The sequence below is a fragment of the Lissotriton helveticus genome, chromosome 1_2 (genome assembly GCF_964261635.1).
Source record: "Lissotriton helveticus chromosome 1_2, aLisHel1.1, whole genome shotgun sequence".
Classification (NCBI taxonomy): domain Eukaryota; kingdom Metazoa; phylum Chordata; class Amphibia; order Caudata; family Salamandridae; genus Lissotriton; species Lissotriton helveticus.
Genome location: NC_136058.1, coordinates 130,446,181 through 130,472,930, shown reverse-complemented (window position 1 = coordinate 130,472,930; position 26,750 = coordinate 130,446,181). Strand labels below are relative to the sequence as shown.

Sequence of the window (26,750 nt, the reverse complement as noted above, 5' to 3'; positions counted from 1 at the left end):
TCCCTGTTTTAACCCCTCTCCCACTTTGGCATCAATTTATGGCCACCTGCCCCCTGTGATAACACCTTTGCGGCTCTCTGAATTGAATTGACAGTTGTCCTGTGATGTCTTTGTGGTAATCAGCCCCTAAGAACCGGAAAATGTAAATAAAGGCTTAGATTTGAAGTTGTATAGTCTCTTAAATATAACAATGACTGCAAACAAATTAGATCTGGATGTTTACTTCAGAGTTGGGCCTGTGCAAAAACTAAATCAAATCCTCTCCAAACTAAAGATGCCTCCGTTAAGATGCCGAAAGGAAAAAACTGATATTTATCTTGTGGGAAAAGGAAAAAACCATCACAGGAGGAATCAAATGTGCCCACAAAGACATTTGGGGGCCTATCAACAAGGTGGAGCCTAATGGTTCTGGGAAAGTCTGGTCCTAATGTGAAAGAGCTGCCTCTGCTGCAGAAGGATAATATTCAACTTTCAGAGGGTTCCACCAGCTCACACTCCTTATGACCTCCTCCCCCTTCTATCTCCTCAGAGCCCCCTCTGTTAGTTTCCGTAGTGATGGATGAGCGTCATATTATCCCCCATGAGTTTTACGCTTCTTTAACAACTGCAAACGTTTGGGATGATGATTTCACTTTGCCAGACCTGAACTTAGATTTATGAAGGAGATACGGTTTACAAGATAAAATTAGGATTTTAGAACCACCTTTACATTGGATTTTATTCACCTTTTTGATGTAGATTTAATTTTATACATGTCACTGCTGCTCAAATGTTTCTCAGATTTGTGAATTTGAAGTTAATTTAAGGCTGTGACATTAACCTTGTCTCTCTATTGCCCCGTGGGTCTGGTTTTGAATCAAGGGTAATTTTTAACTACAAATTCACAGCAAATTTGATTTTAAAATCTTCTGATTGTTTGCAATGCAGGGGTATTGATGTCACCCCAATTTATGAAGGGGATGAGCTGTATGATGTGGGTAATTGAACATCTCTCCAGGTTTCATGTCTGACATGGCAAACAGGCATCTATAAGAGAACCTATGGTCCCCCCGCACAAGTAATTCAGGAAGATGAGTACCTCAGATGGAATTGGTTATCCAGTGTATTATCCAGTATCTCCCAGAGTATCCACCTGCAAAAGCCCTTCTCAGTAGAAATGAGCTAAAGATAATATCCTGGAATGTGTTAGGGAGTCGTTTTTATTATCTAGGTTCAACAGGGGCTGATGTAATTTGTCTACAGAAGACATGGTGCTCGGGAGATTTAGTATGCATTGATAACATTGTTTTAGATTGTAAAGCAATTCAAGGAGGGGGCATAAAAAGGGGGTGGCATGTCTGCTGTCTAATAGAATTCTGTGGAGGCATGAGCATTATAAAGACCCACGTAGATTGTTTATGCCAGTAATCCTGTTTAATTTTGAAAGATATCAAAGATTTCTCCCCTACTAGTGATAAATGCCTATCTCCCTTCTGAGACCTCCTATGATATGCTTTTGGGAGAAGTTTTCTCCTTTATTAAAAAAGCCTCTGAGGAGGTCCTTTTTCTACACATTATCCTGGTAGGGGATCTAAATTGCAAACTTTCTAATTGTGCATTGGAACAATCATTGGAGATTGAAATAGAAACAGCATTAAGAATCCCCTTGGCTAGTTGTCCTCCTAAAGTAAGAACAAATAAGAGAGGGAAGTTATTATTGGCTCAGTTGAAAAAAGTTAATTGTGTCTTAGCGAATGGGAGGCTACTCTCAGATTCCCAAGCAGCATTTACTCATAAAGCCCCTGTTGGGGCATCAATCGTGGACTATGTGGTGGTAGGTTGTATGTCTTTCCATTTGCTTGATGATCTAAAAGTCCTTGATTCTCTACTTAGTGATCACAATCTTTCAATCATCTCTGTGAGGTTTGGATTGATCCCTATTGGCTCTTGAAAATTTGACGGATACACTACCAGGTTTGATTAAAAAAACAGGGAGAACTCATTGGGATTATAGAGTGATTGTGGGCCTCAGAGGTATTTTAGAGAATGCCCTTGATCAACTAGTTAGTTGGACAGAAAATAAAACTGCATGCTTTAACTCTTTTTTGATGCAGTTTGTTAACACTGTTAACCAAAAGAATTATGTGGGAAGATTGAAGGTAATTCCTCAATATTTGGATTTTGACCTTGAAATGTACAATAAAGTGCTGTTGTTAAAAAGCAGGAGGAACCGACTGAAGGCCTGTTTGAAGAAAAAAGAGTGGGATAGGCTTTAAATCAAACTTAGATAAGCAGAAGTAAAAGGCTAGACTAGAACCATTTGGGCACTAGTTGCAGAGGGTTGTGGAACTCAAGCTAGATCTTTTCACTTGGCTATAGAAGAATCTAGTTGGCTCAGGTGTATGCAGGGTCTGTATAGAGCAAATCATGGAGTTGTAATCAAATCTAAAGTTAAAGAGGATCTTAATTTCTATGGTCCCCCTTCTGAAAAAGAGATTGAGCGTGCAATCAGTGGAATGAGCACTTCAGCTGCGATGGGCTCTGATGAAGTGCCTATTTCCATAATAAGACAAATGTTGCTATGTGGAGTAAAATGAATTGTCTGGTTTTGAAAAGTTGTAATGAAACAACAAAAAAATCCCCCTTCATTGATGGGGAGTGTTATAATACAACTCGTTAAAAAAGGGGATCGCAATCTTCTGTATAATTACCGCCAGATTGCCCTGCTTGATGCGGTGGGTAAAGTGTTTGCTAAATGCCTATTTACCCAGATTAATTAATGGATGATAGAGCATGAAAATAATTCCTATGGAGCAAACTGGCCGTTGAAGTAAGCATGTAACAATTGATAATAACTCTGCCCTCCTTGTGATCCTTTTTAAAAAGTTGCAGCCAGAGGGGGAGTGGTATATGCAGCTTTTGTAGACTTCTCCACAGCATTTGACAAAGTTGATCACCCGTTGCTGGGGAGTAAGCTTTTAAGCATGGGTATGTTGGATACCCTTTTAGATTTAGTTTGTTCCCTCTATACAGATACCTGGTGTGGAGTCCTTCCATACACTAAATGGACTAAAACAAGGGTGCCTGCTTGCCACTCTTAATGTGGCTCTATACACTGTGGACCTTCCTCATTATGTAGCCCAGAGTGGGTTGTATGACGTTACAACGCATACTTTTACAACGCATGCCTTTAAAATGCATTTTTTACAACACAACATCCATTACAACGCATTTCATTACAACGCATACCATTACAACGAATTTCCTTAAACTACCATTACAACGCATTCCATTACAACGCATACTACCTTTACAACGCATACCATTACAATGCATACCATTACAACGCATATTTGGAAAGTATTGGATAGTATAGGGGTAAAAATTACTATTCTAACTCCAGGGGTGCAACAGTAGGGTAAGTGTTGGATAGTGTAGGGGTAAAAATTACTATTCTAACTCCAGGGGGTACAACAGTAGGGCAAGTGTTGGATAGTGTAAGGGTACTATGCGTTGTAATGGTATGCGTTGTAATGGTGTGCGTTGTAGTGTCATGCGTTGTAATGGTTGCGTTGTAATGATATGCATTGTAAGGATGTTGCGTTGTAAAAGTTTCGTTGTAATGGAAGTGCGTTGTAAAAGTTGAGTTGTAAAGGTTGTTCCCCCTAGAGGGAGGGTATTGCTCCCCTAATTGGGGAAAAGTCTATTTTGTGTTACATAGATGATAAAGTAGTCTTTGATCTTACCCCGAAAGGGCTCAATAGGCCTATGCAGTTATTAAAACAATTTGCTGATGCCCACTATTTAAAGATTAATGTATCTAAAAACAAACGTATGAGTTTTCACCTGAGGAAAAAGAAGATGGATGGTAATTTTATATGGCCCTTGGATGACCAAAAGTTAGAGATTGCGAAGACTTATACTTTTTTAAGGGAAGATAGTGTGTGGTAACTTAAGCGAAAAAGCTCACATAGAAAACAACATGAATAAAGCCAAGTCTCAGGCTACAGGCTTGGGCGCCTTTTATAGGGCTGCGTGGAGAAGACATTTTGTACTTCTATTAGAGGTTTATCGTGCTAAGATCCTTGCCTCTCTGCTGTATGGAACAGCATTGATTGATGTTTCTAAATGGGGTTTTCAAAATGTGATGGAAGCCTGTGTTCTTAGAAACCTTGCTTCAATTTGTTCAGTGCTTTCTGTGGTGGCACTAAGGTTGACATTTGGGCTGAGGTTGCAGGGGTGGCCAAATCTGAACATTTTAACCGTTCCATACAAAATAAAATAATGTTTATATATGAAGATTAATGCATATTTTTGAGTAATAATAGGAGACAGGTATTAACTGATAGCACTACTTATTGGTGTAAAACAAGGTATATCTTTCAGTGCATACTTACTGGATGATGAGTGTTGCTTACGGCACAAAAGGGAACTTGTATTTTTAGATTGTGTGATATATAATGTTTGCATATTTTGCCTGATACCATTTTTATGTACCATTAAGTGCAATATCCTGTTTTTGGTCACTTATTGCCAGTTTCTACAGCTACTGTTGTGTTTTTATATCATGTACTTATTTTATATCATTTTTATAGTTTGCACAAGTAAATTGATTGTTATTTTTGTTTCGTTAAGTGCATTTTCCTGTAGTATACTGGGAAATTGTCTAGGATGTAATCTTCAAAAAACGAGCAAAATATGTGTTCGCTGCTGCCATTGTTAGGGCTGCTTTTATGTAATTTTTTGATTTATACTTGTACAGTGACCAGAAATTGCATGCTGCATATTGTTTTGTTAACAGTTTGGTGTAACAAGGTAATACATTTTTCTGCAAACTTGAGTCTGTAAGATTTTAAATATATTTTGATTGTTTGGTATGAATTAAAAAAAATAAGAAACGGTGTCCCTTAGATACCTCTTAAATAATAGAAGTAGGAGGGCTATTAGTGTCTGCGTACAGTGTTCCCATGCAACTGGAAGTCCATAGATATAAATAGTAGGTGTTAAGTGTTTGAATATAAATAATCTATAGATATAATATAGTTGTTCTACTTTGGAACAAAAGTTATGAAACATACACATTTTTTATTTTGTTAAGCTAGTATTGCTTATGGGCTTAATCATACTTCTGGACGGGGCACCAGGTTAATTTGGAAAAGCAGAGGGGGTTGCAAGAGGCCCTTTGGCTTTACATGGTTTCTACTGAACTGCACACAATACAGGGATCAGGTGGGAGGACATTGCCAAGGATACACCTGAAACAGATCAGAAGCTGAAGTACTACCATGTTTACACTCCTTTGAGACACTTAATAGTTGAACCACAAGAGACATACTGTCTGTTGTTCAGCAAAGAGCTGTGATATTCCACAGCAACACAAGGGGCTGTGTTCACTATCAAAAGGAGATCTTGCTCTAGGAAAAAAGCCTCTTCCATTTTGACTTAGACAGGAAATGGCCCTGAGTCTTCCAATCCACAGTTTAAGTTATATGCACCTACCAATTGCATACTAGTATGTCCTGTTTAAAAAGCATGCTGGATCATGTTCTCTGAGTGAAAACCAGGAAAAGAAAGAAGGTAGAATAATACCAGCTCCATATGTTACAGGATATAAAAGAATAGCTTTCCTGACATGTACCGGGATCTCCATAAAAAAGGGCTGGTTCCAGGACACATGAAAGCAGTCTCTTGATCAGCAACCAATTACAGTGGTTTCTTTGATCTGTGAGCCACCGTTTGTGTGGAGCCTGCCTTGAGAGTTTAGCAGTGTGTGGTAGATATATAGATCCTGTGCAGAGAAGTCTCCAGTCTCCTGTCTACTTGAGAGAATGTCAACCCCTGCCTCAGGCTGTGTTTAAGAGGACAGCACCTATTGTAACAATTACTTCAAGACCTAGTACTGCTTCCCATCTGGATTACAACCGCAAAAAAGAGCACGTCATTGAAGATAACTCTATATACCACAGTTAAAAAACGGCTTGGTTTAAAGGGGAAATCAATTAAAACAATTATGAATCTGTATCTTAAATGAATCCACTTGTACCTTAAACTAAACACTTGTACCTAGACATTTGAAGACCAAGTAAACCACAATATAAAATATTCACTATGATGAAGTGTATTGTAACTGTACAAGAGAGAGCTAATTGTCACGCTGGCCGAGGTAGACATTAATGCGTTCGTCAGTGCAAAAACAGTGCATGTTACAGTACACGATAGTACAGAACACCTTGTAAATACATAGTATTAAGATTTCCTCTTGCAAATGAATTATCAAGCTGTTACAGGAGGCTGTCTCCCTGGTGGGCCCAAAATAAAACCTATTTCTGTGGGTCATTTTCAGAGGTGGCATATCCTTACGTTTGATCCACCACCTGACAATAAGCATGCATGCATGATGTCTACTGCTACCAACAGACTGAAAGATACTGAGTACCATAAGGTTAACCCTACATGCCCCCACTCCTAATGGGTGTGGAAGCAATACTCCTTTCATGTCATGAATGATGCAAACTCCCTAATGAATACTAAAGAAGATATGCCAAATGCAAGATTCAAGATCAACTAGTTCTTTATCTCACTCCTTGCACTATGGAGATCACGGATTTCTGTCTTAATAAAATTCTAGAGCACTAATTTCTATTTTAGGCCAGAAAGGTCAGCCATGTGCTTTCCCAGGTATTTCACAGAGACATGCCATATCAAGGGCTGGTTTAAATGCCCCGCAGGCTGAAAAAGAGCATGGCTTTGAGGATAGAGGCTTGTGTTAGATTGCTGAATACTAATGAGCAGTCTCCAATCTTTACTAGGTCTGGAAGACCAAAAAAGTAATTTAGACATAGCCATTTGTTCCAACAGGGGCTGGAGGCATTGCCTTCTGCTACCCCAGTGAACCAACTTCACTATCCCTGCCTGGTGGATGTATATATGCATTGTAGGAAGCCAGCACTGGGGTGGCTGCCTTCCCAACACTTAAAGTTTGTTAAGTTGTGCCCTCTTGCCAAACCTTTTGGTTTGAGAAGTGTGAGTTTGGTTTCTTATATACATAAAACAAATGGTCCACTGTGCAGGGAGTTTTCTCCTTTTGTGAAGGGGCTAGTCTACACTCTTCATGCCCATGCTTTGCATTGCAGACATTGACAGTAAAGATTAGTGATGGCTGCCCATCCTCAATGGGGCGGGATGACTTACACTGTGACCTGGTATCCCCTTGATGAACAGCCCACCAAGTCAAAGGTTTAAGCAACGACAGTTCCTCCGCTAAGGTGGAGAAGCGTCTCCTCACTACTTTTCAACAGTGTAAAAAGGAAAATTAAAATGATAATAACACAATGCTATCATCATTTTATTTTTCAGTGCGAGCCAGGTTAGTGTGGCGTGGGGCTGGGCTGTCAGAGCAGGGGGAGAAGGAAATATGTGCACTTAAGTGCACATGATGGTTTGGCTGGCCAAACAGTCATGCTCACTTAGCATGTATTCCATCTGGCTTTCTTGCACAGCCTGGGTGGAGGACATGCACAGGCTCCCACTTCCAGTATGAGCACCGAGCCAGGCTACTCACCAAGATGGTGACAGCAGCTTCAGGAGTGGCTTAGGGGGGCCTGAGTGCTTCCTGTTTCCGGGAATCAGGAAAAGAAGCAGCACTGGGACGACAGAGGAAAGAAAGCAGCCATTCAGAAGTAAGAGTTAGATATATTTTTGTTCACCCACTGCCACGCCACCCAAGTTCCATACCAGCCGCCACTGGGTTAACACTAACAGAACCAACCGCAGCTCCGCCATTGTAAGCACAGCATTTTCCTTTCCTTGAAAAAGAGCGTGGGTCATGCAGGTTTAACAATGGGGAGGGTTGGTGGCACCAACAAACTCTAAATAAGATCCTATCTATTAAGTAGCCCAAATGTGTGGGACTGAGTGAAGATTTCTTCTGCTAGTGGATTGCCTAATTAATTGTTGGGAGCAGAGGGCAGAGCGATGGCTACAGATCTGATTATTGAGTTTTCAAAATGTCCCAGAAATCACAGATCCTTCTGCATTTTCAGTGTGTTCACCAGTAGCAAATGGGGAATGCATTTGAGAGAGCGCAAACTGACCTAAATGTATGAGTGCATCACACTTACCTGTAGTAAGCACAAATCATGAGGAGAAATGCCATGAGTGCTAGTAGTATCTGCAATTATATTCTGAATGTATAGCTAATGTAGAGATGTAAGTAGAAGTGGAACTAATACAGAAATGTGTAACACTATATGATTTTATTAGATGTGATTATTCCTGAATCCATGTCGTGTAGCTGTTAAAATGTAAGATGGTATGTGGTTAAACGCAGAATGTGGTAGGCCTCAGGGCCAGAGCTAAAAAGGGAAGGTGTTTCTTTTCACGACATAGATTGTACTAATGTTTTGGTCATTGCATTAATGGGCCACGATTTATAGATGTGTTTACTGAATAATAGAATAAGAGTATTAACATGCTTTAATTAATGAAGAAGTTGAATGCTATAATTATTATGAGAAATGCTGTAGGCCTGAAATGTTTTAACATTGATTTACACGTACATGTCTGGGCCAAGAAATGTTGCAAACCTTTTTGGAAGTCTATGAGAGTTGGGATCTTGGCTGCAGATGTCTGTCTGCAAGAGAAAAGGGGGAATCCAATTATAAATAAAATGAATAGAGGTCTGTTCAGTAGACGGCCCAGACATGGAGGAGGGTTCTGGAATGTTTAAGGGGTATCAGCGGGCCGGAGAAGAGTCTGAGAAGCAAGGTCAACTCCAACGTATGAGGCCCAACACAAAGCAGCATGGAAAAAGCCAGAAGCTACACCACGTGAGGGGCGTCTCGAGAGGGGCGTCTCAAATGTTGTTGACTGTTTTGTATTAGGGACAGCACCCTTGGGTGGAGTTAGAGCAGATACCTGAGGACCCTTTAGAGAGCGGATGGGTAGGCAGAGAGGGGTCATGACTGGAGAACTATAGGTTTTCACCAAGAGACTAAGAGTGAGTGACTTCCCTTGGGGGTCATTCACTGCTGACACCTTTGTTAGGTTGGGATTTGGTTAAGTAGGGATACCATCTAGAGCAGGGTAGGGACAGCCTAACCTGTGCGTTTTCCTCCAACTTAAATGAAGGAGAGATATGCGTCAATGCTGATAGCTTTATTATTCTTAGAACTTGTGTTAGTAATTTCCGTTGCTCGTCTGAGGGCTTTCAGAGAGCACATGTATGTAGTTGGACCTGTGTATCTCGTGAATCTCATTCTGAGATGCCTGTATTTGCAGCTTATCATATCCTTACAATAAACTTTTGAAAGCTAGAAGTTGTTTGTGATCTTTGGGAGCAGAGTCCTTTATTGGGTGAACTAGCTTGGAAATAGATGCACTTTCTTCCTCAAAGACAGGCAACAAAGGTTCAGTCGACCAGATCGAGGTTTGGATCAATAGTGATGAGGTATCGATCAAAATCTCGCCCTTCCAGTTGGTAGCAGAGGATGGTTGCCTTCTTGAGGACGGTGACCTAGGCCAGGTTAGCTTACCCCAAGGCCCCTAGAGATCGATGATCGGAAGAACCGCCCGCTGAAGAAGATCCGGATGACGTGAGACAGAAAAAGCAGCAGTATCGGTCGAGAGTGAGTATAAAGGGTCATGCGTGTTAGATTGCGGTGTTTTTGTATTGTATCTATGTTGTAATGTCTGGCGGAGTTGAATGTCTGTAGAGTGACTGTGGAACAGGTTGTGAGCGCGCGCAACCGGTGGAAATCTTAAGTTCAAGGAGAGCTTAAGTGGTTCGGGTGTATCGGACACCCAGAGTAATTGTTAACTAGTGTGAAGGGGGTCATGAGGTACCATTGATCACCCGAAAGACCGAGATAGGGGGAACGTAAGAGTGAGTGCGTGAGTAACGGACGCTGGTCGGAGGTTACTGTGTGTGTAAGCAACCTATCGGAGAGTTGACAATTACATATAGACTGTGGACGTACAGTCGAGGGAAGTGACCGCTTGGTCGGAAGTAGTCATTTTTCGGTGTATGAATGGGACGCATGCATGACCGGGAGACGAGTTGAGAAAGGAGGGGTGCTGCTGCGAAGCGGAGAAAAGTGACGTCAGAAAGTGTCGCGACGTGATTGGCCGACCGGAGAAAGACCGCGCCGTGATAGGCCAGCTAGCAAAGACGTCAGAAAGGGTCGCGACGTGATTGGCCGACCGGAGAAAGACCGCGCTGCGATAGGCCAAGTTAGCAAAGCCGCGACAGGATTGGTGGATCGTCATCAGGAAGTAAACAGAGTAGCGAGGCTGGATATTGTGCGCATAATTATGAAGTGTTTTAAATGGCTGAGAGCGGTGTTTAAAAAAGAGAAGCGGGGATCGTATGAAGGGGAAGAGGCCCCGCCGGAGGGTACGCCGGCTCGTTACATGGCAGTGAATGTTGGGTTGCATACGATCCTTTGGATATCAGAGTGGAGTAAGATTACGGAAGGAAATGAGGAACTGACGTTCCCGAAGTACGGGACGTTCAGATTAGAGGTGTTACATCGATTAAAATCAGTCATGACCTCAATGAGACCCTTGCCTAGACCGACCCAGTTTGAAGCTCTTGATGCATGGATTAGGGCAGCGCATGAAAAGAATATGAACAGACGACAAGAAAGGGTGAAACGATCGGTAAGGGCAGTGCAGGATGCCAGGTGGGATGCGGATGCTAAAAGATGGAGAGTGCATAACATGGAAGTAAATAAACTGTATCCAGTGTTAGAGGTGCCCGGTAATAAAAGTCCCCTAGAAGAAGATGATGAGAGCGAAACAGAGGATAGCCTGATAAACAGATTATTGACAGACAGGCCACCCCCGTATAATAGAGCAGGGGGAGAGGTCGAGCATAGTGAAGGAGAAAAGGGGGGCAATGCAGGAGAGCATGGACCGCTTCCCAGTTCAGAGTGGGATCCTGAGGCAAAGAAAGAGCTGTCCCAGCCTAGTCAGGTGCAACAGGTAGTCGGGAGGTTTGTGGTACAAAGAGCGCCGGAAACGGAGAGCGCCACATCCTACGCATTACCAGATGCACTACAGGTACCTGTTACCATAGGTCCTATAATATCGATATATGACCAAGAGAGAGCAAGAGGGGAAGAACGGGTACGGAAGGACAGAGAAAGAGCAGGGACGGCAAGGAGGAACGATACGATTAATTCCCCAAGTCAGATGCCGATACCCAGAGAGTGGAGCACCCCGATGCACACAGCAGGGGATCCAGAAGAGGACCCTGGGGGCCCTAGATGGCCAGTGGATCTGAGGGGATCTGGACGAAAATCCTTTCAAGAGCTAAATGAGTACATGAAGAAGTGGGATGAGGCAGTGGAGGCTCACAAGAGCATCATAGCTGCAGAAGCTGAAAGGGAAAGTCAGGACAGCAGAGCTCGGACTCACTGCGGGGCTGGGGAGAGCAGCCCGGAGTGGGACTGTAGAGGGAGAGATAGTAGGGGAGTCACCCATTGGGCCCGGAGTGGAGGTAGAACAGACCTGGAAAACGGGGGCCCCGGGAATGGGAGGGTGGCGCGCCCAATACTCAGTGAAGAGGAGAGGAGAGCGCAAGAGTACAGAAACAGCTTTAAGTGTCCACACTGTGTGCCCGGCACCAGAGAACTGAATGGGAGTTGTGAGAGGTCGCACCATAGTCCCTGTGATGACGGAAATGAGCGCAGCCCAGGGAAAATGGGGAACCAGGAAGGATCGTATCGGATACTGAGCGATACTAGGCAAAGGGAGAGTAGCGACCAGAGGGAAAATAACAGAGAGGCGTACGGTGAAAGGAGAGAAGAAGAAGAGAGTGGGCAGATCAAGAGTGGGGGTAACAGGCCCGTGTTCCATCACCTTCCAAGATCGGATGGCCGAGCATGGGACCTGGAGAGATGGGAGCAAGGGAGACCACTCATTAACTCTCCCGAGCCCAAACGTAGAGCTCGGAGTTGGGATGGTAGGGAGACCAGTGAGCCCCCTTCGAAAGACATATTGCGAGCTGAGATAAAAGCCAAGAGACTTGATGTCGCCAGCTTAAGGTCAGACCTGGATGACATGATAGATGGTACCCTGCCTTTAGAAAGAATGGAAATGTATGAGCAAGATGAAATACTGTATATGGCAAAGGACATTACTCGAAAAGCGAGAGCAATCCATGAGAAGTTAGTCGAACTAGCAGGCAAATATATGGTGGACCTGTCAAGAACCAAAGCATTACAGGGTAACCACAGGCTACATTATACAGATCGAGACCTAGATGAGAGGAGAACGATTGGGCTGAAAACGCACATAAGGGAACTGATTACTGGAATAAGGACATGGAGGGCTCTAGATAAGTGGGAAGAGAGGTGGTCCAAGAAAGGGACCGGCAGGAGAAGCACGCTTGGTATGACACCAGGACTGCAGGGAATAGAAGCATACCCTTTGCGTGAAGTCGCAAATGGGAATTATGTGCATGTCCCTTGGAGTAGGGGAGATTTAGCTGCTTTTACCACCTCCTTCCCCAAATTGCGGGAAAACCCAGTGGAGTGGTACAAGCAAGTCGAGAGATTTGTAAAAATCTCAAAGGTCCTATGGATAGATCTGAACACGCTGTTTGACATTGTAGTACCAGGAGATCTGTGGACAGCATGCAAGGTTAGCGCTGAGTGGCCCACAACGGAGCCAGAGAGAGATGCTAAGACTAATGGGCCGTCCGAGATTGTGATGGCAAAATTCGAGAGAGTGATGACTTGGCTGAAAGAGAAAGTGCCAATGCAAGACATAGATTGGGTCAGAATAGACCGAACCAGACAGGAACCTAAAGAGACAGTTCACGAATATTACGAGAGATTGCTGAAGGCGTTTAAACAGTATAGCGGCTTGGATGTAATGGATCCAAAAGACATAGGGCAATTCGTGTCCAAGTTCGTCCTGGGACTGAGACCGGATATTAGTTTAATGATTCAGCAACACTCGATTTGTTGGCAAAGTAAACCCCTAGACGAAATACTGAGATATGCCAGGTACTGCTGTGATGAGATAGACTCCAAGGCTAAGAAACTAAAAGAAAAGTTGATGGTGGTACAGATGCAGGCAGCAGGGAAGGGGGGACAGCAGCAACAGCAGCAAGGGACAGGTACAGGAGGAAAGAAGCAGTACAGTCAGAACAAGGGCAATGAGGAGAGTTCCACCTTTAGACCCAGAATAGACATAGCTGCCTTGAAGAAAACGACTAGGTGCCACCAGTGTAACGAGGTGGGGCATTGGAAACGCGAGTGTCCCTACAATGTAGAGATAGGAGAACAAGAGATAGAGGAGGAAGAGGTCCAGAGCGCGCCTACAAGAGGGGTGATGCCATACCAGGGAAAGGTGCTCAAAGGGGGGGGGCTCCTCCCCGAGCCCAGTTCCCGCAACCTCCCCGAGTAGGGACTATGGGTAAGACCTATAGACAGATGCCCCTGTTTGTAGAGGGAGAAGAGTGCTATTATGTGGACCCATTAACCGGACAGAGAGTGGAAAGAGAAGACTGCACCCTCGGGGCAGCCTTGGAGGTGGACCAGAGGGGACCCTATGTTGAAGCAGAAGTAGCAGGGTGCCCCACGACATTTCTGGTGGACACAGGAGCCACTAGATCCACGATCAGATCAGCTGCAGTTCCAGACCTGCCCATGTCTGGAGAGACCATACAAGTGGTAGGGGTCGCAAACAGGAGAATAACCAGCCAATTGACAGAACCGGTACAGGTGAAAATAGGGAAGTACAGCGATGAGCACCAGTTTGTGGTTTGCGATTCAAGTCCTGTGTGTCTGCTAGGGAGAGACCTGTTGTGTAAATTGAATTGTACTATATACTGTACACCTCAGGGAGTGGAGGTATTGACCAATGATGATGACGCAGATTTCAAAGTTGCAAACTCAAGAATATGCGTGGAACTGTACCCTACTTTGACAGTAGATGAGCTCCCCTGGGACTTGAGAGAGACAGTGGCACCAGAAGTATGGGATTTCACTGGGGAAGAGATAGGATTGGTCAAAGGGGTGGACCCAGTGAAAATTGTAGTGAAACCGCATGCTGAGTTCCCGAGAACACCCCAATATAAATTGACTCCAGAAACGATTGCAGGCATAAAACCCGTGATCGAGTCCATGATTAAACAGGGAATACTGAAAGAAATCGTGGGTAGTCCATGCAACTCCCCGATTATGGGTCTGCAGAAACCAAATGGGAAATTTCGGATAGTACAAGACCTTCGAAAGATTAATAACATAGTCGTTTCGTGTTGTCCAGTGGTACCGAATCCATCAGTGATACTGTTTCAGATTCCATTCCAAGCTGAGTGGTTCACTGTGATCGATTTTTGTCAGGCTTTCTTTTCGATCCCTCTGGACGAAGAAAGCCATTTTCTTTTCGCATTTAAGCTGGAAAATCGCGTCCTAACATGGTGTCGTATCCCTCAGGGGTATACAGAGAGCCCATCGATCTTTAACCAGCTTTTGAAGAAAAATCTTGAAAGTCTAGTGCTGCCCCAGAAGTCAGTTCTGGTCCAGTACATAGACGACCTCCTCGTGGCGTCAGAAACAGAAGAAGCTTGCAGGGAGGACTCCATTGCTTTGTTAAATCACCTAGCTGCCAATGGGCACAAGGTGTCCCCGGGAAAATTGCAGTACTGCCTGACAGAAGTGCAGTACTTGGGACACAGAATAGAGAAAGGCAAACGAAAGGTGTCACCAGACAGGATAGAGGCGATCATGAAAATGAATGCGCCTAAGACACAGAGAGAGGTCAGGATGTTCCTAGGGATGGTGGGTTATTGCCGACAGTGGATCGTGAACTTTTCACTGAAAGCAAAGCCCTTGCAAAAACTGACGCACAAGGAGGTGAGCGACCCGGTACCATGGGACAAAGACTGTTTGATGGCATTCTTACAGCTGCGAGAGGACCTGTGTCGTGCTCCGGCATTGGGAATGCCTGATTACAATAAACCATTTTTTCTTTACTGTTGTGAGAGAGAAGGTTGCGCGTTGTCTGTGTTAGTCCAAATCCATGGGAATGCCCGTAGACCAGTTGCTTATTTCTCGGCTACTTTAGACCCAGTAGCCGCAGCGTTGCCCGGATGTCTCAAATCCGTTGCTGCAACGGGTGTCAGCATTGAGAGATGTGAAAATATCGTCATGGGGCACCCGTTAGAGGTGTGCGTGCCCCATTCTGTTGAACTGTTGATGACCAGGACCAAAACACAGCATCTGACCAACAGCAGGCTCACGCGCTATGAGCAAGTTATTCTTGCTGCAGAGAATGTGACCCTCAAGAGATGCTCTGTTTTGAACCCTGCCACCTTGATGCCACTCCCAAATGATATCGAGGATGATGATGAATGTACAGACCATGACTGCCTCGATGTGACTGAACTATGCACCAAACCCAGACCCGACATCGTAGATGAGCCACTGACCGACCCAGACGAAATTTTCTTTGTCGATGGCTCATGTGTAAGAGACGAAGTTGGGCAGTTGAGAGCAGCTTATGCTGTTTGTACAATTGCTGGAGTTGTGGAAGCTGGGTGCCTGGAAGGAGTACACTCCGCTCAGGTAGCCGAGATTATTGCCTTGACACGTGCTTGCTTGGCAAGCAATCAAATTCGAGTCACCATATACACCGACAGCCAATATGGTTATGGGGTGGTTCATGATTACGGGCAGTTATGGTCTCAAAGAGGGTTCATGACCTCTTCAGGCTCTCCCATTCGCAATGGAGAGTTTGTGCGCCTGTTGTTAGAGGCGTTGCAATGCCCAGCAGGTATAGCAGTTGTAAAGTGCACCGCACATACCAGAAATGAGGACTTCGTTTCGAAAGGCAATAGATATGCTGATGAAGTTGCGCGGTATTGCGCGGAACAAGGGTACTCTTTCACAGAGGTGGAAGTGGGTGGAATAAATGTAAGAACTGAATTAGCCATGATATTGGAAACTGTCGATACTTGGGATGAACTGTCAAACATGCAAGAAAATGCTCCTGATTCTGAAAAAGAAACATGGGAAAAGGCAGGATGTGTAATGGGTGAGTCCCATTTTTGGGTCTCAGCAGACGGCAGAGCAGTGTTGCCCAATGAGATGGTGAGTCCAATGGCCAGACTCATACATGGTCCCGTACACTTAGGGAGAGATGCTATGCTGAGAGTGTTTAGACAGACTTGGTACAATCCTAAGTTTAGAATAGCAGCAGAAGCAGTGTGCCAGCGTTGTGTGACCTGCCAGCAGCTGAACGTAGGAAAAAGAACACCAGTTGCACTGAGTCACATAGGAAGGTCTGGAGGTCCATTCAATCGAATGCAGATAGATTTCATTGAAATGCCAAGGTGCAACCGCCTCCGCTATGTCCTGGTGGTTGTTTGTGTATTCTCCAGATGGGTTGAGGCATACCCTACACGTAGGTGCGATACCCTCACAGTGGCCAAGTTACTGCTTAGGGAACTCATTCCGCGCTTCGGGGTGCCGGCCTTTTTGGAATCAGATAGGGGAACACATTTTAACAGCGAGCTTGTGAAAATGATTTGTGCAGCTCTGAATATCGATCAGAAGTTGCATTGCAGTTACCGACCAGAAGCCTCAGGAATTGTGGAGCAGATCAATGGCACGATCAAGGCCAGAATAGCCAAAGTTTGTTCCTCAACGACCCTGAGTTGGCCTGACGCCCTGCCATTGGTCCTCATGAGCCTTCGTAGTACCCCAGACAGAAGAACGGGGTTGTCACCACATGAGGTGTTAATGGGGAGAGCAATGAGGCTGCCATCTGTCCCAACTACTGCACTGTTAAATATCACAGATGATATGATCCTGGACTATTGTAAGGGGCTGTCTGACGCCATTCGTTCTGTGTCCCTTCAGGTGCAGGCTGCCGAGGTTCCATCGTGCCAGGGCCCGTGCCATGACCTGTACCCTGGGGACTGGGTCCTGGTGAAAAAACATGTGAGAAGAAGCTGCTTGGATATTCGTTGGCGTGGGCCTTTCCAGATCATCCTGATCACGAACACGGCTGTGAAGGTGGGAGGCCTGCCCAATTGGATCCACGCGTCACATACGCGAAGGGTTCCAGCACCTCGGGAAGAAACAGCTCCTCTCTCGGATAGACGCCCAGCAGAGGACCGAGAAGCCATAGAGGGGGCTAGCCAAGCTGTAGAGGTGCCAGTGGAAGCAGGGAACGAGTCTGACCAAGCTGAGGACGGTCAGTACAACAGCGAAACAGACGACGCTACAGAAGGAGAAAGTAGCTGGGAGTACGAGTCAGACACTGACAGGTCTGACAGAGAGCGAGAACAGACAAGAAGGAGAAGGAGTAGAAGGGCACGTGGAGAAGCTAATTGGCCGCAAAGAAGGAGCTCTAGCCTGAGGTCAACTCCAGAGGTAACCCTTCCTCCGATATCAGAAGACTCAGACCCGGAAGAAGGTGCTCAGGGCGCTGAAGCACCGGACCGAAGAAGGTCAAGAAGAGTGCGTGTGCCTAACAGAAGATACTCCACACCTGAGTGGACATATCTGGCGACAAATGTCTGTGAAACCGGAGACAGGGAGGATCCGAGCGGTGGTGGTGTCCAGTTCTGAGCCCATTGTCACCGTGGAAATACGACTGTTGGTACCCGGAGTCGAACAAGAAGGGTCACTAACATTCATGCTCCCCAGACCTCCCCGCCTCAGCAAGTTAAAACACATGTTTCTCTCAGAATTGCAATTCCCCGACTTTGGTACAACGATAACAGCACATGAAGAGCACAATCTTCGTTTGGAAATACTGAACTATGCTATCGAAGCTGCAGGCACAAACCTGATAGTAGACTGTTAAAGGACTTTGTAAATAAAGCAAGCAGAAAAAGAAGATTACCTAGCGCCCAGGAAGCAGAGAATATTAGGGAACTTCCCTTGAGTTGATGGAGAAGGGTTAGGGTTGTCTTTATTGAACTGTTAAAGGACTTTTGCGAAGAAGGTTGTCAGCTTCCAGTTGTGTGGATTCTAAAGACAAAAGGATTAAAAAGAGACTGTAAAGGAACGAGAAGAAAAGAACTTTTTGCTAAGATAAGAGAGAGCCATATTGTCTGACGAAATGGAAGCCGGCACCCAGAACCGCAGAGCTAAATGTATAATAGGTACACTAATAGTAGGAGTGATAATATTAATAGCTTTAGTGGTAACAATTTCTTATGTAAAGGGACATGAGGAAGAGGCAAAGGTAACTGATGTGAATTCTGTAGAAACGCTTACACCTACTGTTGCTGGTGAGAAAAGGGAAAACACTCAAGAGAAAGCGTTATTAGCTGCAGAAGCCCGCAGGTTACACGTAGATGAGTCCCAAGGAGACTTTAGGTCAAATGCTTATGCTAAACTTTTATATGAATACGTGGATGCCATGGAGGTTAAGGACTGTTACGTCTGCATGCAGTTGCCGGCGTCTGTAGATGAAGGCATTAGATACCATCTCCTCCCGCTGACATATGGCATTACATGTAGCTTATTGCTTAGTATATTTTATGAGAGAGATAGTTTCGAATACTATTTCTCCAATTATGATTCAGTGTTGCCAGAAGTCCCAAATTATAAGCAGATGAACAAATGGGATTACTGGAAGAGTGAAGACAGACTGGCCAAGTTCTTCATTCCTTGGATTACCTTAGATACTTCACATGCCCGTAGAAATAACCTGACATGCAAGGTGTCAGAAGTCGAGAAGAAGTTCATAGGGCAGGTGGATGATCGTTACAGGAGACAAAAGATTTTGAAAAAATCAGGACAATGGAAAACAGATTGGACCGAGGAAGAGAAGGCACACAAGAGAAAGGGTAGTAGTGGTCCAATAGCTTTAGATAAGACGCAGAGAGGAAAGCTATGTCTTCACCGAGCCAAAACGTATTATGAAAATGTATACGTGGGAGAAGTCGACTGTGAACATGCTTTCAATATAGAGTACTATACTAAAGATTTCCTGAAGGGAATGCAAGTGATTCCAAATGTGTATTTTGTATGTGGAAGAAATGCCTACGTGAGACTACCTGACAACTGGTATGGATCATGTTACCTAGCAATTGTCTTCCCCAAAATATATCATGCACAAGACTTAGTGATCATTGAGGGCAAGACAGCATCGAGGGGAAGGAGAGATGTAGGAGATGCAGAAATGGTTGGAGATGTCTTTGGAGCTATGTTCCATCTTTTGGGTCTAATCCTTAATGATGTTAAAATTAGACGACTGGCAACAGTCGTCGACAGGTTGTCTGCCAGCACTGCTCAGTCCTTAATGCTGGTAGAAGGAGAGATGCAATCGATAAGGGCTATGGTGCTTCAGAACCGTCTTGCGTTAGATGTCCTACTAGCAAAAGAGGGCGGAGTCTGTAAGGCTTTGAAGGTCCAGGAATGTTGTACTTACATTCCAGACAATTCAAAGCCCCTTGAGAAAGTTATTAGGAACATAACTGATATTCACAAAGAGATCGAAGACTTGAGTAGAGAAAATGTCTGGGAAAAGGTGGGCCACGGAATGAGTGCAGTTGGAGGGTGGATTTCCACCCTAGGCAAAAGCTTTGTGTGGTATATACTAAAACCTATCATCATAATATTGATCTGTGGGATCATAGTGTGGGGATTGGTGAGGGTATTCAAATGGTACAGAGCAAGAAGGTCAGAAAAGGCCCAAAGAGAGCAGCTGCAGAGATTGGCTGCCATACAAGATAATCAGTACAGGAGTCTGAGGGCTCTGGAAGCGCAGAGACAAGTTATGCTAGCAATAACTACAGTTTAAATGTTAGTGATGACCCCGAGAGGTCATCAAAGGGGGGAACTGAGAGAGCGCAAACTGACCTAAATGTATGAGTGCATCACACTTACCTGTAGTAAGCACAAATCATGAGGAGAAATGCCATGAGTGCTAGTAGTATCTGCAATTATATTCTGAATGTATAGCTAATGTAGAGATGTAAGTAGAAGTGGAACTAATACAGAAATGTGTAACACTATATGATTTTATTAGATGTGATTATTCCTGAATCCATGTCGTGTAGCTGTTAAAATGTAAGATGGTATGTGGTTAAACGCAGAATGTGGTAGGCCTCAGGGCCAGAGCTAAAAAGGGAAGGTGTTTCTTTTCACGACATAGATTGTACTAATGTTTTGGTCATTGCATTAATGGGCCACGATTTATAGATGTGTTTACTGAATAATAGAATAAGAGTATTAACATGCTTTAATTAATGAAGAAGTTGAATGCTATAATTATTATGAGAAATGCTGTAGGCCTGAAATGTTTTAACATTGATTTACACGTACATGTCTGGGCCAAGAAATGTTGCAAACCTTTTTGGAAGTCTATGAGAGTTGGGATCTTGGCTGCAGATGTCTGTCTGCAAGAGAAAAGGGGGAATCCAATTATAAATAAAATGAATAGAGGTCTGTTCAGTAGACGGCCCAGACATGGAGGAGGGTTCTGGAATGTTTAAGGGGTATCAGCGGGCCGGAGAAGAGTCTGAGAAGCAAGGTCAACTCCAACGTATGAGGCCCAACACAAAGCAGCATGGAAAAAGCCAGAAGCTACACCACGTGAGGGGCGTCTCGAGAGGGGCGTCTCAAATGTTGTTGACTGTTTTGTATTAGGGACAGCACCCTTGGGTGGAGTTAGAGCAGATACCTGAGGACCCTTTAGAGAGCGGATGGGTAGGCAGAGAGGGGTCATGACTGGAGAACTATAGGTTTTCACCAAGAGACTAAGAGTGAGTGACTTCCCTTGGGGGTCATTCACTGCTGACACCTTTGTTAGGTTGGGATTTGGTTAAGTAGGGATACCATCTAGAGCAGGGTAGGGACAGCCTAACCTGTGCGTTTTCCTCCAACTTAAATGAAGGAGAGATATGCGTCAATGCTGATAGCTTTATTATTCTTAGAACTTGTGTTAGTAATTTCCGTTGCTCGTCTGAGGGCTTTCAGAGAGCACATGTATGTAGTTGGACCTGTGTATCTCGTGAATCTCATTCTGAGATGCCTGTATTTGCAGCTTATCATATCCTTACAATAAACTTTTGAAAGCTAGAAGTTGTTTGTGATCTTTGGGAGCAGAGTCCTTTATTGGGTGAACTAGCTTGGAAATAGATGCACTTTCTTCCTCAAAGACAGGCAACAAAGGTTCAGTCGACCAGATCGAGGTTTGGATCAATAGTGATGAGGTATCGATCAAAATCTCGCCCTTCCACATTGCTATTCATTTGTGTTGATGTCGCCTACCAATTTGCGGTATTCGTAATCTAATTTCAAAATCATGATGTATTTTCCATATGTAGCAATTTGCTCAGCAATTATATTATTACTTGGTCTTATTTTTATGACTAGCACTTCATGATTTATATCTTAACAATTAAATGAACACTGCATGGTTGGAATGAATTGGAATTTCGTGTGGAGGAGTTACCACTACTTCATCTCATTAACAGTGGCATGTAAATACATGATCAATAAAAGCCAAAATCATTATGTATTCATAAACTGACTGAACTCCCTGTGACCTACCTCAAGGAAAGAAAGTATAACAAATCTTAATGTGACAGTTTCTTCTGCTTTTAATCTTTACATTGAAAAAGGAAGAGCACAAAAGGGGTTATCTGTAATTGCCATTGCAATTGAATAAATAACGAAAGATTAAGAGACATATTCACAAAAGCATTCTGGACTAATGAAGGAGTACTTCTGTGGTACTCTTTACATACTATTGCATGCCTTTGCGAACTGGCCCTTAACATAAATTGGGAAAGAATTTATGGGAATGTTCATAGAATAATGGAAAAAGAAAGGACCGTGCTCCTTTTGCACATTTACCAATCGAGGGTCGGATATTTTCGGGCTGATTGACAAAGGCATGTAAAAGTATTTAAAAGAGTACTCCCGGAATAGAACTTTCGGTACTCATTAAGGCTTTTGTTCAAATTTATAACAAACTTGACTTTATAAAGCAAATTGTTTCACATATCATAATATTAGGATCAAAAGATGTTTTAGCTAAAACCTAACTGTAAGAAAAATCAGAAATACATCAATAGGAAACATTTTCCTTTATTATAAACGTCATCCAAGGGGGAGCACTGCCCTAAGGCTGATTGGTGAAGAGAAAGTATTCAGCCGCAGAATGGCTTCAGGCAGTCCAGAACTGCTAGTGCATTGTCAGTTACAATAATTTAATATAGAACGCTCATCTGACTGGTTACACTATATAAAAATTCCAAAGACTTTTCTAAGCTGCGGCAGTTCAAAAACACTTCAAGGTGAGTTTTACAATACTCGGGTCTGCTCTTTCCTTTTCTTTACCTTATACGAGAGCAATTAATTCTTCCAGGAGACAATGGAGTTCTGTTTGAATTCACAGGACCGTTTACTTTCAAACTCTGAGGTCAGTAGAAGAACATCTTCCATAAGATAAGGTGGTTTCCTTTTCTTTTTCTATACATGCAGGTTTGAAGTGTCAGACAACGGTGCCGAACAATGGTCTTAAAAGGGGAGCCAGAATAGCATTGGACCAATATTTGACATGTTTTAACAGCCCCAAAATACAATTTTTTACCCCATCCATATTTACACCAAAGCAACGCTGTCCCTATGCCTCCTGGCATCAACCCTCACCAAGGACGATTTGTACACAGAAAAGCTCTGAACAACAGTCCACACCCAACTCCATCCACTGCTCGCGTAGTAGCGCTACGCATCGCGAGCGGTCGCAAGCATACACGACCACTCGCAATGAGAAACCTGACCTCTCCGCGTTGAGAATCTCGCTGGGAGGTTTATTTTCCACGCTCGTGATCGGCAACTTGATATTGTTGATCGCGAACGAGGAAACAGTCTTACCGGGATGTTATTTTACTCGTTCGTGGTCGCCAACTTGACGTTGAGGACCGGTAGCTAGCAAAAAATGTCCGCTACACTACGCTACCCGTTTTTGCACTGTGCTACTTGCAATTCACGTAGTGCGTAGTTGCACAAACCACACACGCTCCGCGAGCGTAGCGTAGTCCTGCGCCCAGGGTTACAACCCAGTCCACTTCAACGGGACTCCAGCCTCATCTGCCAACATTGTCTGAGGGTGGATTTCTTAGCAGATGACGTGCTGAATGTGGATAGGACCTCTTCAGGAAAAGTGACGAGTGGTGACTGTTTGATTGATCACATGTCCAATTAGTGATCCCAAATCATCGCCTTCCCTGCTTTTTAAACATTATTAGCACGTGAAAGAGGATGCTGGTTGTGATGACTGCCAAATTCTCAGATATAAATGTTTCTTCCAGGCAGGTTGGAAGAAGGGCTGAGGGTCTCAGCTTAAACTCTGGTTAAGATTCAAATTATAAATGAAGTAACATTATCATTTCAAAGAGAAATGGGTCTTCAGCCCAGTGGTGTCAGGTGAAATTGTGAGGGTGGGATATCCTATCCACCACCTTTCTTAGCTGGAACGTCTGTGCAGGGGTTAATCACTCATACTGTTAACTTTATGAGAGGCATATTAATATTTAAAGAAGGACATTACACCACTTGCTTTATTTAGGTTGGATGGTGTAATGTCTTTTTTTCTCTATCTGTTATCGCCAGGAAACTTCCCGAAGTGTGAGGGTGGGTCATTCATTTTTTGTTTTTTGGAAACAAATTCATACTTTGGGGGATTCTTTCTGTAAAATAAAAAAATATTTTTGGGGTGAGCGGTCGTCAAGTCTTACAGTGGCCATCTACCAAACATTTTGAAAAATGAGAAAAAAACAGTATGATGGCAGTTCCTTTCAATGTACAGAGATTACCTTTGAGTCAGAGGTCATCTTTAAATTTGACTAACAGTACTCCGTTAGGATGCAGAAGTGAAGTCCACTGCCATGCTGACAAATGGTGTCACATCTATCACATTCTACATCTGTTCCTTAAACAGGACATAGTGATAGCCTAATGCCCTCAATATTGGGGCCTGCACTGAAAACACTAAAGCATATCATTTTTTGTCGCACATTTGGAACTGGCTCTCTTTTTTCAGCTCATAACCCACAGCAGATGTTAGAGAAATCTAATGTTCAAATTTGGGAGAAAACAGAGATAAACATTTGAAGTAAATTGATTTCTACACATCAAGCCTTACATTCTCGCCAAACAGCAGCATGTCTCATAATATCTCTTATTGACTAGCTCTTAATCTTGAAAACTAGCACGCTGTAAGCATCAAAACCAAGCACTAACCACTATAGTTTATTTCATAATTTTCTTGCACAGCACACGATCTTTGTTGTAATAAAAATAATTGATCCTCCAACAACATAATATACTTCCCCTAACAGCTTACTGCGTGACCAATAAGACCATGCACCTTGCATGACAGACTTAGTAGCACATATTGTTATATCCACCTAATGTATTTTTTGGGCCAAAATACAACTACCTTCTTCTGATAACGACCCTGGAACAACAGGCATAAAATCAGATGTCAAATGCTTTAGTATATATTACATAAAATAAACATTCAAATGTGCTATACTGAGTTACTCTGGTCTGGCCTTTGAAGCAAACCTTCAGAATTGCTAACACCACAGTCTACGCCAATCTAAAACATGTACATTTCTCATACAGTTGGCTCTTTTTTGATTCTACCAAATTTCTAGATATTTTCCTTTTCTGTTCAAAATGCTACCATAACACAGAATAACAAAATCAGATAGAGTGGTAACATTTATGAGCAAGAAGTTGTGCAACAGAATTTCGTGCCTAGCGATTTGAGGCTTCCCGAATTGTATGGCCAACTTTAGGTTTCATGCCTTGCAGTGACAAGAAATACACATGTCTTCCGTCTAGCAAGTCTTCGACTTTCACACATCCATGTAAATGTAAATGTAAATGTGGGATACTTGTAAAGCGCACTGTTACTCTACCCGAGTGTCCTGGCGCTGTAGACCGCTGGGGAACCCGTCCTGGTTTTCCCTGTGAGATGGTCCCTTTCTGGGTATCTCCAGGGTGAAACCAGGCATCCCCGGCGCCTGTGGGGGGCCGTTGTAGAGATGAGGCAAGCTTAATGCCCAGAGTTGCCGAGTGTGATCCCTGGTTAGAGTAGGCACTGAGGCGAGAATTATCGAGTCCGTTGACCCTGGTCCAAGACCCTGCCGCGTCGGGAATTGAACCCTGGTCCCGGGCCGTTCGCTGCTTACAGGTCTGCCGCCTCTAACCAGTGAGCCACACCTCTCCACATCCATATTGTCTTTAGGCTCAGTTCAAAATGAGGGGTCTATCTTAAAGAGGAAAGCAGATGTCAGCATTATGAAAAATGTTTAGTTCAATAACTTGCACTGCTCAACTTTCCTTGAAAGGGGAGAACAAGCTCTGACCAAAAACCAACAGACATTCAGAACCCAAGGTGATGTCCATGTAGAACATTAGTGAAGCACCTTCACTTGCAAACAATATTTGTAAACGTGATTCCTGACAGAGTAATATCATGCACAGGCTCTTAACTGAATATATATCTGACAGGCTATATGGTCAGAAAAAATATTGTCAGTAGCACCTGAAAGCAGACGTTATATGTAAACATTAGAATTTGCTTGGATTCCAGCAGCTGCCCATTTCTAAAGAGAATGAACCGGGTGACGGGAAGTTCTTCCTCACTGTATGTGGTTGTAAAGCTGTGTCTTTTGTACAATAGTCATATCTTTCGGTCTGAGTCTCTCACTTCACCAATGATCATGTTGACTTCTGGTCTGGGTGTATGGGGGTGTGGCTTACAGAGACAGAGAAAGAGCCTGGAAGTATAAGACAGTGATCCTATATACTGATTAACAAAAAAATGAGAATATTTTAAAGTAGGGATCATTTTGCTAATGGTTATGGGAACAAGAGTTTGATTTTGCTCCTAACGTCACTGCTGTGTGGAATATTTGGTTTCAATTTGCCTGAAGAAAAGATACAACATTTAGAAACCCTTTTTACAATAACATATATTAAAATGAGAAATCATTTGAACTGACCTCGTACCAACGAATCAACAAACTGCCACGAGGTATGTATAACACAGTCAAGTCAAGATTAAAGCAAAACAATATTATAACGCCACCCTAATTTACAGAAGCACATGCGACTCTAGGATCTAAGTAATTCTTATGAATGTTTTACTTACATGATTTTATCTCCCTCTAATGCCAAAAGTGGGCTCTCCCCTCTTCAAAGGATGCCTGTGTTGACTGTTCACGTAGACTTTTCCATGAGGAACAGAACTGGTGTATCTAATATCCAAAGCTGTAATACAAAACAAATGTTCCTGTTTAAGATCTTGATCCTACGTTTAAGACATAAAAGTAAAAAAGTATGTTTCAAAAGCGGACATGCATTTCGTCGGTTAGCTGGTGGTTTTGATTGGCGCCGTGTAAGGGTGTGTGAAATCATGTAAATTTGTTAGTGAAAAGTTTATGTATTTCCGTTGAGTTAGGCATGAGTGTTATCCCTCTTATCATTGTGCGGAGTTAGGAATATCAAAGAAGCTCCCCATCCCTGGGCCTTTTCATTTTTAATCTCTACTAAATTTCTGAGCATTGGGAGAGATTAAATTTGTCAAAATCTCTAGCGCAAGTTAGCGGGCCTTAGGCCCCCTAATGTTTTACCCATATGTGGTGCAAGGTAGAAGAATGGCTAATAAAATCCACCTAACCACTATGTAGCTAGGAGAGCGAGAGAGAGCACACTCTTGGCCAAGGTGCAGGAATTGCTCTAAATAGCCTCTGCTCTGTATAAGTAGAGGGCATT

At 43.5% G+C, this 26,750-nt stretch overlaps 1 protein-coding gene across 1 annotated transcript in view; it reads right to left on the bottom strand.

Moving 5' to 3' along the window:
- Positions 1–26,215, bottom strand: part of DAB1 (DAB adaptor protein 1) — a 964,054-nt gene extending 937,839 nt beyond the window's left edge. The window contains exon 1 of the mRNA XM_078670000.1: positions 26,128–26,215. The gene's annotated coding sequence lies outside the window, so the exon portion shown is untranslated. The remainder of the gene's footprint in view (positions 1–26,127) is intronic.
- Between the last annotated feature and the right edge of the window lie 535 nt (positions 26,216–26,750).